Source organism: Bufo bufo, chromosome 9, assembly GCF_905171765.1.
Source record: "Bufo bufo chromosome 9, aBufBuf1.1, whole genome shotgun sequence".
NCBI lineage: Eukaryota > Metazoa > Chordata > Amphibia > Anura > Bufonidae > Bufo > Bufo bufo.
In genome coordinates this window covers 104,586,573-104,596,654 of record NC_053397.1, presented here as the reverse complement: position 1 = coordinate 104,596,654, position 10,082 = coordinate 104,586,573, and the positions used below count along the sequence as shown (strand labels likewise).

Below are 10,082 nucleotides of genomic sequence, written 5' to 3'. Positions count from 1 at the left end.
TGAGAAAAGTCAAGCGTGCAGCTGCCAAGATGCCACTTGCCACCAGTTTGGCCATATTTCAGAGCTGCAACATCACTGGAGTGCCCAAAAGCACAAGGTGTGCAATACTCAGAGACATGGCCAAGGTCAGAAAGGCTGAAAGACGACCACCACTGAACAAGACACACAAGCTGAAACGTCAAGACTGATTTTTCTAAGGTTTTATGGACTGATGAAATGAGAGTGAGTCTTGATGGGCCAGATGGATGGGCCCGTGGCTGGATTGGTAAAGGGCAGAGAGATCCAGTCCGACTCAGACGCCAGCAAGGTGGAGGTGGAGTACTGGTTTGGGCTGGTATCATCAAAGATGAGCTTGTGGGGCCTTTTCGGGTTGAGGATGGAGTCAAGCTCAACTCCCAGTCCTACTGCCAGTTTCTGGAAGACACCTTCTTCAAGCAGTGGTACAGGAAGAAGTCTGCATCCTTCAAGAAAAACATGATTTTCATGCAGGACAATGCTCCATCACACGCATCCAAGTACTCCACAGCGTGGCTGGCAAGAAAGGGTATAAAAGAAGAAAATCTAATGACATGACCTCCTTGTTCACCTGATCTGAACCCCATTGAGAACCTGTGGTCCATCATCAAATGTGAGATTTACAAGGAGGGAAAACAGTACACCTCTCTGAACAGTGTCTGGGAGGCTGTGGTTGCTGCTGCACGCAATGTTGATGGTGAACAGATCAAAACACTGGCAGAATCCATGGATGGCAGGCTTTTGAGTGTCCTTGCAAAGAAAGGTGGCTATATTGGTCACTGATTTGTTTTTGTTTTGTTTTTGAATGTCAGAAATGTATATTTGTGAATGTTGAGATGTTATATTGGTTTCACTGGTAAAAATAAATAATTGAAATGGGTATATATTTGTTTTTCGTTAAGTTGCCTAATAATTATGCACAGTAATAGTCACCTGCACACACAGATATCCCCCTAAAATAGCTAAAACTAAAAACGAACTAAAAACTACTTCCAAAAATATTCAGCTTTGATATTAATGAGTTTTTTGGGTTCATTGAGAACATGGTTGTTGTTCAATAATAAAATTAATCCTCAAAAATACAACTTGCCTAATAATTCTGCACTCCCTGTATATGGGGTGATAACCACAGTCATTGATCACGCCCGTGTAAGGCTTCATTCAGACGTCCGTATGCGTTTTGCGGATCCGATCCATCTATCAGTGGATCCGTAAAAATCATGCGGACGTCTGAATGGAGCTTTACAGGGGGGTAATCAATGACAGGGGGGTGATCAGGGAGTCTATATGGGGTGATCACCACAGTCATTGATCATGCCCCTGTAAGGCTTCATTCAGACGTCCGGATGCGTTTTGCGGATCCGATCCATCTATCAGTGGATCCGTAAAAATCATGCGGACATCTGAATGGAGCTTTACAGGGGGGTGATCAGGGAGTCTATATGGGGTGATCACCACAGTCATTGATCATGCCCCTGTAAGGCTTCATTCAGACGTCCGGATGCGTTTTGCGGATCCGATCCATCTATCAGTGGATCCGTAAAAATCATGCGGACGTCTGAATGGAGCTTTACAGGGGGGTAATCAATGACAGGGGGGTGATCAATGACAGGGGGGTGATCAGGGAGTCTATATGGGGTGATCACCACAGTCATTGATCATGCCCCTGTAAGGCTTCATTCAGACGTCCGGATGCGTTTTGCGGATCCGATCCATCTATCAGTGGATCCGTAAAAATCATGCGGACATCTGAATGGAGCTTTACAGGGGGGTGATCAGGGAGTCTATATGGGGTGATCACCACAGTCATTGATCATGCCCCTGTAAGGCTTCATTCAGACGTCCGGATGCGTTTTGCGGATCCGATCCATCTATCAGTGGATCTGTAAAAATCATGCGGACGTCTGAATGGAGCTTTACAGGGGGGTAATCAATGACAGGGGGGGTGATCAATGACAGGGGGGTGATCAGGGAGTCTATATGGGGTGATAACCACAGTCATTGATCATGCCCCTGTAAGGCTTCATTCAGACGTCCGGATGCGTTTTGCGGATCCGATCCATCTATCAGTGGATCCGTAAAAATCATGCGGACATCTGAATGGAGCTTTACAGGGGGTTGATCAATGACAGGGGGGTAATCAATGACAGGGGGGTGATCAGGGAGTCTATATGGGGTGATCAGGGAGTCTATATGGGGTGATCAGGGGCTAATAAGGGGTTAATAAGTGACGGGGGGGGGTGTAGTGTAGTGTAGTGGTGCTTGGTGCTACTTTACTGAGCTACCTGTGTCCTCTGGTGGTCGATCCAAACAAAGGGGACCACCAGAGGACCAGGTAGCAGGTATATTAGACGCTGTTATCAAAACAGCGTCTAATATACCTGTTAGGGGTTAAAAAAAACACATCTCCAGCCTGCCAGCGAACGATCGCCGCTGGCAGGCTGGAGATCAACTCTCTTACCTTCCGTTCCTGTGAGCGCGCGCGCCTGTGTGCGCGCGTTCACAGGAAATCTCGCGTCTCGCGAGATGACGCGTATATGCGTCCACTCGGAATGAATCAACCACCTCCAGGACGCGTCTGTGCGTACAGCGGTCCGGAGGTGGTTAAAGGGTTTCTGTCACCCCACAAAACTCTTTTTTTTTTTTTTTGGATAGTTAGATTCCTTATCGCGCGATATAGGAGAATATAATAGTCTTACTTACTTTCATGCGGCCGATTCTTTAGAAAACAAAGTTTTATAATATGTAAATGAGGGCTCTACCAGCAAGTAGGGCGTCTACTTGCTGGTAGCCGCAGCAGCAATCCGCCCCCTCGCCGTGTTGATTGACAGGGCCAGCCGTGATCTCCTCCTCCGGCCGGCCCTGTCAGTATTTCAAAAATCGCGCGCCTCTGGTCATTCGGCGCAGGCGCTCTGAGATGAGGAGGCTCGTCTCCTCAGCACTCCCTCAGTGCGCCTGCGCCGATGACATCACCGAAAGAGAAGATGTCATCGGCGCAGGCGCACTGAGGGAGTGCTGAGGAGACGAGCCTCCTCATCTCAGAGCGCCTGCGCCGAATGACCAGAGGCGCGCGATTTTTGAAATACTGACAGGGCCGGCCGGAGAAGGAGATCACGGCTGGCCCTGTCAATCAACACGGCGAGGGGGCGGATTGCTGCTGCGGCTACCAGCAAGTAGACGCCCTACTTGCTGGTAGAGACCTCATTTACATATTATAAAACTTCGTTTTATAAAGAATCGGCCGCATGAAAGTAAGTAAGACTATTATATTCTCCTATATCGCGCTATAAGGAATCTAACTATCCAAAAAAAAAAAAAATGAGTTTTGTGGGGTGACAGAAACCCTTTAAATGAGTTGTCCACCTTTTATTAAGGGGTGAGCTGAGCCCACTACAAAGCTGACAGAGGACCAGTGCACAGCTAGTGTGCCCCCTCAGAGCAGTGGGCATGCAGCCTGTGAGAACATACTGGTCCCCTCTGACTTCTCCGTGGTGTCAGTCTATACTGCTTCTAGAGAGCATTCATGCGGTAATATCTGTCTGTAGGACTGCTGTACTCAGCTGCACAGCACACGCCTACAGTGAAGGTGCCGGGAGTGGTCAGGAGAAGGGGTGAGGTCTGCAGCGGAGGGCAGAGACCGCAGGAAGGCAGCGGAGGTAAGTGGCACTGCCAGGGGGCGGCATTCCATAGAAGGGACGGGCTCGGCATTGCAGGTACACTTCTACAACTAAAGTAAATAGCTGGCAGTGGTGGGCATGGGGTGAAGCTGACAGCACGTCCCACCGACGGTGAGTAACCCCTTCCATGCCTGCATGTGATGGATGGAGGCAGGGCAGCATTCTCCAGTACCTGTCTTCAGAGGGGCTCTGACTAATGCCACCGACAGCAGGGGCACAACACGATGGACCGAATACTAAAGTGTGACTTGTCACTGCTGGACATTACTGGTAGAGTGACACAGAAATGGTTCTTGCCATAGGATCCCTTCACACATGATAGGATATGTGTAAAAATCCCTGCTGGATAAATAACCCCATTCAGATGTGTGCAACGTAGAATTGGTCGCTGAAATTTCCACATTAATTCTATAATAGACGAAAATAGTCCAGCCTCTCAGAATACATAAATCAGGGCTTTTTTCTAGAAAATCCACAAACAACAAGTGGATGCATAAAGATCCACAGAAAGTCTACGCGTTTTGAGCTTTTTCACTGTTTTTCAGATTCTGAGATGCTGGTCTATGGGAGCTCAAGGGAGGGTGAGCTGGCTACAAACTGTTACCTATTAATCCTATTATACATGAAAGTTGGCTGGAATACACTCACATTTTAGCAGATGTATTAACCCCTTCAGGACACAGTCATTTTTCACCATCCCCACACAGTCAAATTTTGCAAATCTATGTCACTTTGGAATACTTTCTTATCCAAGCAATTCTGAGATTGTTTTCTCATGACACATCAAACTTCATGTTAGGGGTAAATTTGAGTTAATATGCTTTATCTTTACTAATAAATAACAAAATCCCAAATTTACTGAAAATTAAAAGATTAGCTATTTTCAAAATTTATATTTCTCTGCCTTTAAGACAGATAGTGATACCTCACAAAATAGTTATTAATTATTGTCTACTTTATGTTGCTATCATTTTGTAAATGTCATTTTAGTTTTTTAGGACGTTAGAAGGCTTAGAATTTTAGAAGCAATTTTTAAAATTGTTAAAAAAAATTCCAAAACCCACTTTTTAAGGACCAATTCAGTAACGAAGACTGCTAGTGAGGCTTACGTAGAAAACACCCATAAATGACCATTTTAGAACCTACAGCCCTGAAACTATTCTGATTTTACAAACTTTGTTAACCCATTACGTATTTCACAAGAATTAAAGGAAATGGAGGTGAAATTTTTAATTTTTTTTAGCAGATTTTCCATTTGAATCCATTTTTCCAGGAAGGCAGCAACAGACAAAAAAAATTGTGAATGTGCCAGGGAGATTTGAACTCGTGACCCCTGGTTTACAAGACCAGCGCTCTAACCCCTGAACTATGGAGTCATCTGCTGTTAGGAAAGGAATCTCATTCACTTGTAGGCGAAGCAGTCTCTAACGGCTGCTGATGTAATGTGTGCTGGAGAGAAGCCCTTGTATGTCAGCGGCTGAACACGGCGTGCCTCCATTATACACCAAGGAAACTTGTATCCAGTACTGGTGCCTGTATTAGTGTCCATAATATATATATATAATGTGTGAAGATAATGGTCTGTGGTGCCAGCGCTTGCTGTAAACATACCGTATTTTACATTCTATTACTACGGCTGATGGAATTTAGGCTGAGGGCTGACACCTGATGTCTGACCCCTGACGGCTGATGGAGTTTGGGCTGAGGGCTGATGGAGGAGGTATTTTTTGACTGACGAGGGAGTTTTGAGTTAGGGGAGAGGGATTTTTGGCTGACGTCTGAAGGAGGAGGAAGTTTTGGCTGACGTTTGAAGGAGGAGGGGGTTTAGGCTGACTGAGAGGGAGTTTAGCCTGACAGAGGAGGGAGTTTGGTCTGAGGGAGGCGGACTGATGGAGTTTTGGCTGACGAAGGAGGGAGTTTAGTCTGAAGGAGGAGGACTGATGGAGTTTTGCCTGACGGAGGAGGGAGTTGTGGATGATGTCTGAGGATGTCCTAATATGTATGCTGTACGCCTCTACCCAGTCCATCTTCATTATGAAGAAGACTTTCTCAAGAAATAACTTAAACAGTGGGGGTGTGGGGTCAATCCACGTGTGGAGGATAGTCTTGATTCCTGCTGCTGCTATCAGACATAACAATTTCCTACTACCAGGGGTGCACCGTGTATTAGTCGGGTCAATGTATCCAAAGATGGCCTATACAGGATTCAGAGGTGCTGCTGATTTCAAATGGGTGGTGGTAAACATGTAGATTTTATGCCAGAAAGATTGTATCACCGGGCACAGCCACAAACAATGGAAAATGTCTGCTCCTGTCTCTTTACACCGGAAGCAGTTGTCAGATTCAAAGATGCCCCTACGGGCTCCGAACTGGAGAGATATATGCCCGGTGATAAATCTGTAGGGTCATCTCCCTGTAGTGGCTGGATGGCAAATAATGAAGATTGCGTTACAGAGCCTAATATAGGGTGGACATCGTTAACTGCGGGATGTCCTTGAGCCATTTAGCTATTGCCCATTCACCCATACCATAGTCCAGAGGGGTGTGTAGAAATTTATAGTAGCTAGTGGTATGTCCCCTTATGGTAGGGTTATGTTTGAGGGAAGCCTTTAGAGCTGGGCTCCATTCTTGGGTGGTTAAAGGGAACCTGTCACCTGGATTTTGGGTATAGAGCTGAGGACATGAGTTGCTAGATGGCCGCTAGCACATCCGCAATATCCAGTCCCCATAGCTCTGTGTGCTTTTATTGTGTAAAAAAAACGATTTGATACATATGCAAATTAACCTGAGATGAGTCAGAGCTTGAAAATATGACTCTTCTCTGGTCACACAAGAAAGATATGACTCTTTATGTTAAATTGCATAAAAGGCGGGAAGTACAAAAATGCATAATAGTTATTGAATTTGCCTGCAAATGAAATGAATAGTGCAATTTATATGTTTAGGGTAACACAATGAACATTTAGAAATGCTCAGTGAGGGTAGCATAGTAGAGGTGACTGACATGTTCCCTTTAAGTTGGGCAGTAATTTCTAGAGATAGCTGTTAGCTTGTAAATAGGGAAAGAAATTAAAACAAATGTTGGGGTATTTAGATTTAAGATCTTCAAATGGTAGAATGTTGTGTGTGGTGTGGTCCACCAAGTGACTAATCAGAGTTAGTTCTCCCTTATGTCAGTCATAGAAATCCCTATGGGGTGACCCTGCTTGGAAACGTGGGTTTGTCAGGAGAGTCATTTGTAATGAGCAATGAGGGTATAAGTTTTTGAGAAGCCTCATCTTTTGCCAAGCCCGGCAGGTCCACATCAGTAGGATGTTCTCTCTGGCCCGCACAGGAATCTCACCATATTTGGTATGGAGTAAATTGGTCAGAGCCAGTCTGGGTATAAAGGCCTGTTCCTGACACCCGTTTGAGAACATGGATGTATGATGTATCCAGTCTATTGCTTTTCTCATCAGAGCTGCGTTATTATAAGCCTTGATGTTGGGAAAGTTCAACCCCCCTGTTCAGCTTAGATTTTTGTAAAATAATATAAGGTATCCTGGGGCAACAACCATGCCAGATAAATTTGCGGTATAAGCAGTTAATTTTCTTCTCATGTCTGGGGCGTAAATATACTGGTAGGGAATGTTGAAGATATAGCAGGCGGAGAAATTCTACCATCTTAAGAAGGTATGCCCACGCCATGTACGACCAGCCTGCTAGTGTGTCCTACATACATAGGGTGCAATATTTGCATTATATAGCTTACCAGGTGATTTGGTGATCTGTACCCCCAGGTATGATATAGAGAGCGAGCGCCATTGAAAGGGGAAAGGAGCAGTCCATCTTGGTCTTGTGGGCCCTTTAATGAGCAGAGCTTCGGATTTATCCAGGTTAAGGGTGTAACCCGAAAGCTGACCGATATCTATAAGGCCTTGTAGTGTTTGTGGGAGTGTGGTTTCTAGGTGTTTAACAATTAACAGTATATCATTGGCAAATGCGGCCAGGGCGACTGGAAGATGGTCGTCTTGCAGAGAGGTGTTGAGTAGTTGTAGATAATGTAGAAGGGGATCTAAAGAGATATTAAAAAGCAGAGGGGAAGGAGGGTATCCCAGCCTGGTACCCCTAAAAATGTCTAGATAGGGGGTGTTGTAGCCTTTTCGGCATCTAGACTTAGTAGTAGGGTGGGGGGGCATTATTATCTTGTCTCAAGGGTAGCAGCTATGGCTGCCCTGATGTTTTTGACAGATTGTCTAGATTTAATTAATCCTCTCTGGGAGGGGTGTATGATTCTGGGGAGAATGTTGTGTAGTCTGTTAGAAAGAATTTTCACCAAGAATTTGTAATCACTATTCAAAAGGGATATGGGTCTATAAGATTGTGGCTGTGACCCATCCTTGTTGGGCTTGGGAATCAGTATTGTCCTGGAGTCTAGAAACAAGTACTATAGCATGTTGTGTACATATTGCATTATACAGCTGAGTCAGTATAGGGATGATTTCAGGGTTGAGCATTTTGTAATATTCATTACAGAGCCTGTCAGGATCTGGGGCCTTGTTATTGAGCCTGTCAGGACCTGGGGCCTTGTTATTGGGCAAGAAAAAGATCACATTTTGCACCTCAGTTTCCATGATAGCTGCGTCTAGGTCTGTCCTCTGGTCCTCAGTAAGAGTGGAAAGGTGAAGAGAATCGAGAAAGGAGGCTCTCTTGTCCGGATCTGTTGGGGCAGCCCTGTAAAGATCCTCATAGTACGAGTGAAATATATCCCTAATCTTCCCTGTCTCAGTGGTTGTACTTGTAGAGGCAGGGTCGTACAGGGAGTGGATATGTACGGTACATGTTTAGTACGGTTTTGGGACTGTTTGCTTCTCTGTAGTATCTATTTTGATCCAGCCGTGTCAGCCAAACTGCCGGGCTTTGGACAAATGATTCTAGTACCTGTTTGGTTTCTTCATATACTCGTTTGGTATAAGAGGAAGGGGAATGTATATATGACTGTTAAGCTTTGAGTAGATCTCTGTGTAGGGAGGAGAATTTTTCAGCGTTTTTGCATTTCAGGCGTATGTAGTTGATGATATGACCTCTGAGGACCGCCTTAGAGGTTGCCCATAAAAGTGGCAGGTTATCTAAGTATTTGGTATTATCATCCACAAAATAGGCCCAAATTTAATTTTTTTAATGAAATGTTTAGCCCCAGATTTTTTTTTTTCACAAGGGGTAACATGACCCTACAATTTGTTATGCAATTTCTACTAAATATGGCAACACCCCATATGTGGTTGTAAACTTCTGTATGGGCACGCCTCAGGACTAAGAAGGGAAGGAGCGCCATATGCTTTTTGCAGGGCAGATTTTACTGGAATGGTTTTCGGCACTGTGTTGCATTTGAAGACACCCTGAGGTACTGCTATAGTAAAAAACACCAAAAAGGGACCCCATTTTGGAAACTGAACCCCCCAATGAAGTTTTCAAGGGGTATAGTGAGAACTTTGTAAAAGTTCTATGAAATGCCTATTGGGTCAAACACTTGGCTATGAGCATGAAACAAGAAAATATTGTTTTAGGCCCAGATTTTCTATTTTTAAGGGGCTATAGGAGAAAAAGAACTCCACAATGTGTTACCCATTTATTCCTGAACACAACAACACCTCATATGTGGTCATAAACTGCTGGTAGGGTAGATCATGTGATATTTTTAATCGCTCGCTGAAAGATGCGATCTAAACACTGCATGTTCAAGATCCCTGGGGAAAGGCAGGGTTAAAAAAGTAAAAATAAATAAATAAAAATTCATATTTCTGCCTCTTTCCCCATAATAAAAAAACAATAGCAAAATAAAGATCATAGGCATCGCCGCAGCCCAAAACACCAAAGTTATTAAACTAAAACACAGACAAAAAAAAAAAAAACTGACCAATTTGCATTTTTTTTTATCACTACACCTCTCCCGAAAAATTGAAAAAAAACTGATCATAAACATTCCAAAATGATATCAATGAAAAGTACAGATGGCCATGTTAAAAATGAGCTCGAATAAAGCTCTGTAGACATAAAAGTAAAAAGGTTATGGAGATTAGAATACAGAGATGTAAAAAAACTAATTCAAATGTTTTTATTATTTTTTTAAGTATTAAAACCTATAAAACTGTAGTGGAATTGCATTTTTTTCCCATTTCCACCCGATTAGAATTTTTTCCAGCTTCCCAATATATTGTATGCAAAAGTAAATGGTGCCATTAAAAAATACAAATTGTCTCGCAAAAAAAAATGTGAATGGAAAAATAAAAAAAGTTTTGGCAGCGGGAAGGCCGGGAGCCCAAAATAATTAAATTGAGATAATTAAAAAATTGTCCCAGATGTTTTTATGTTAAAGGGAGTCTGTCACCAACCTGACCGGTTTTAAACCGA

General features: G+C 43.9%; 1 protein-coding gene across 1 annotated transcript in view; it reads left to right on the top strand.

The window, feature by feature from the left end:
- Positions 1 to 3,721: 3,721 nt before the first annotated feature.
- The window catches only part of LOC120979510 (beta-1,3-galactosyltransferase 2-like), a 123,939-nt gene continuing 117,578 nt past the window's right edge, over positions 3,722 to 10,082 (top strand). Inside the window, exon 1 of the mRNA XM_040408304.1 lies at positions 3,722 to 3,803. The gene's annotated coding sequence lies outside the window, so the exon portion shown is untranslated. The remainder of the gene's footprint in view (positions 3,804 to 10,082) is intronic.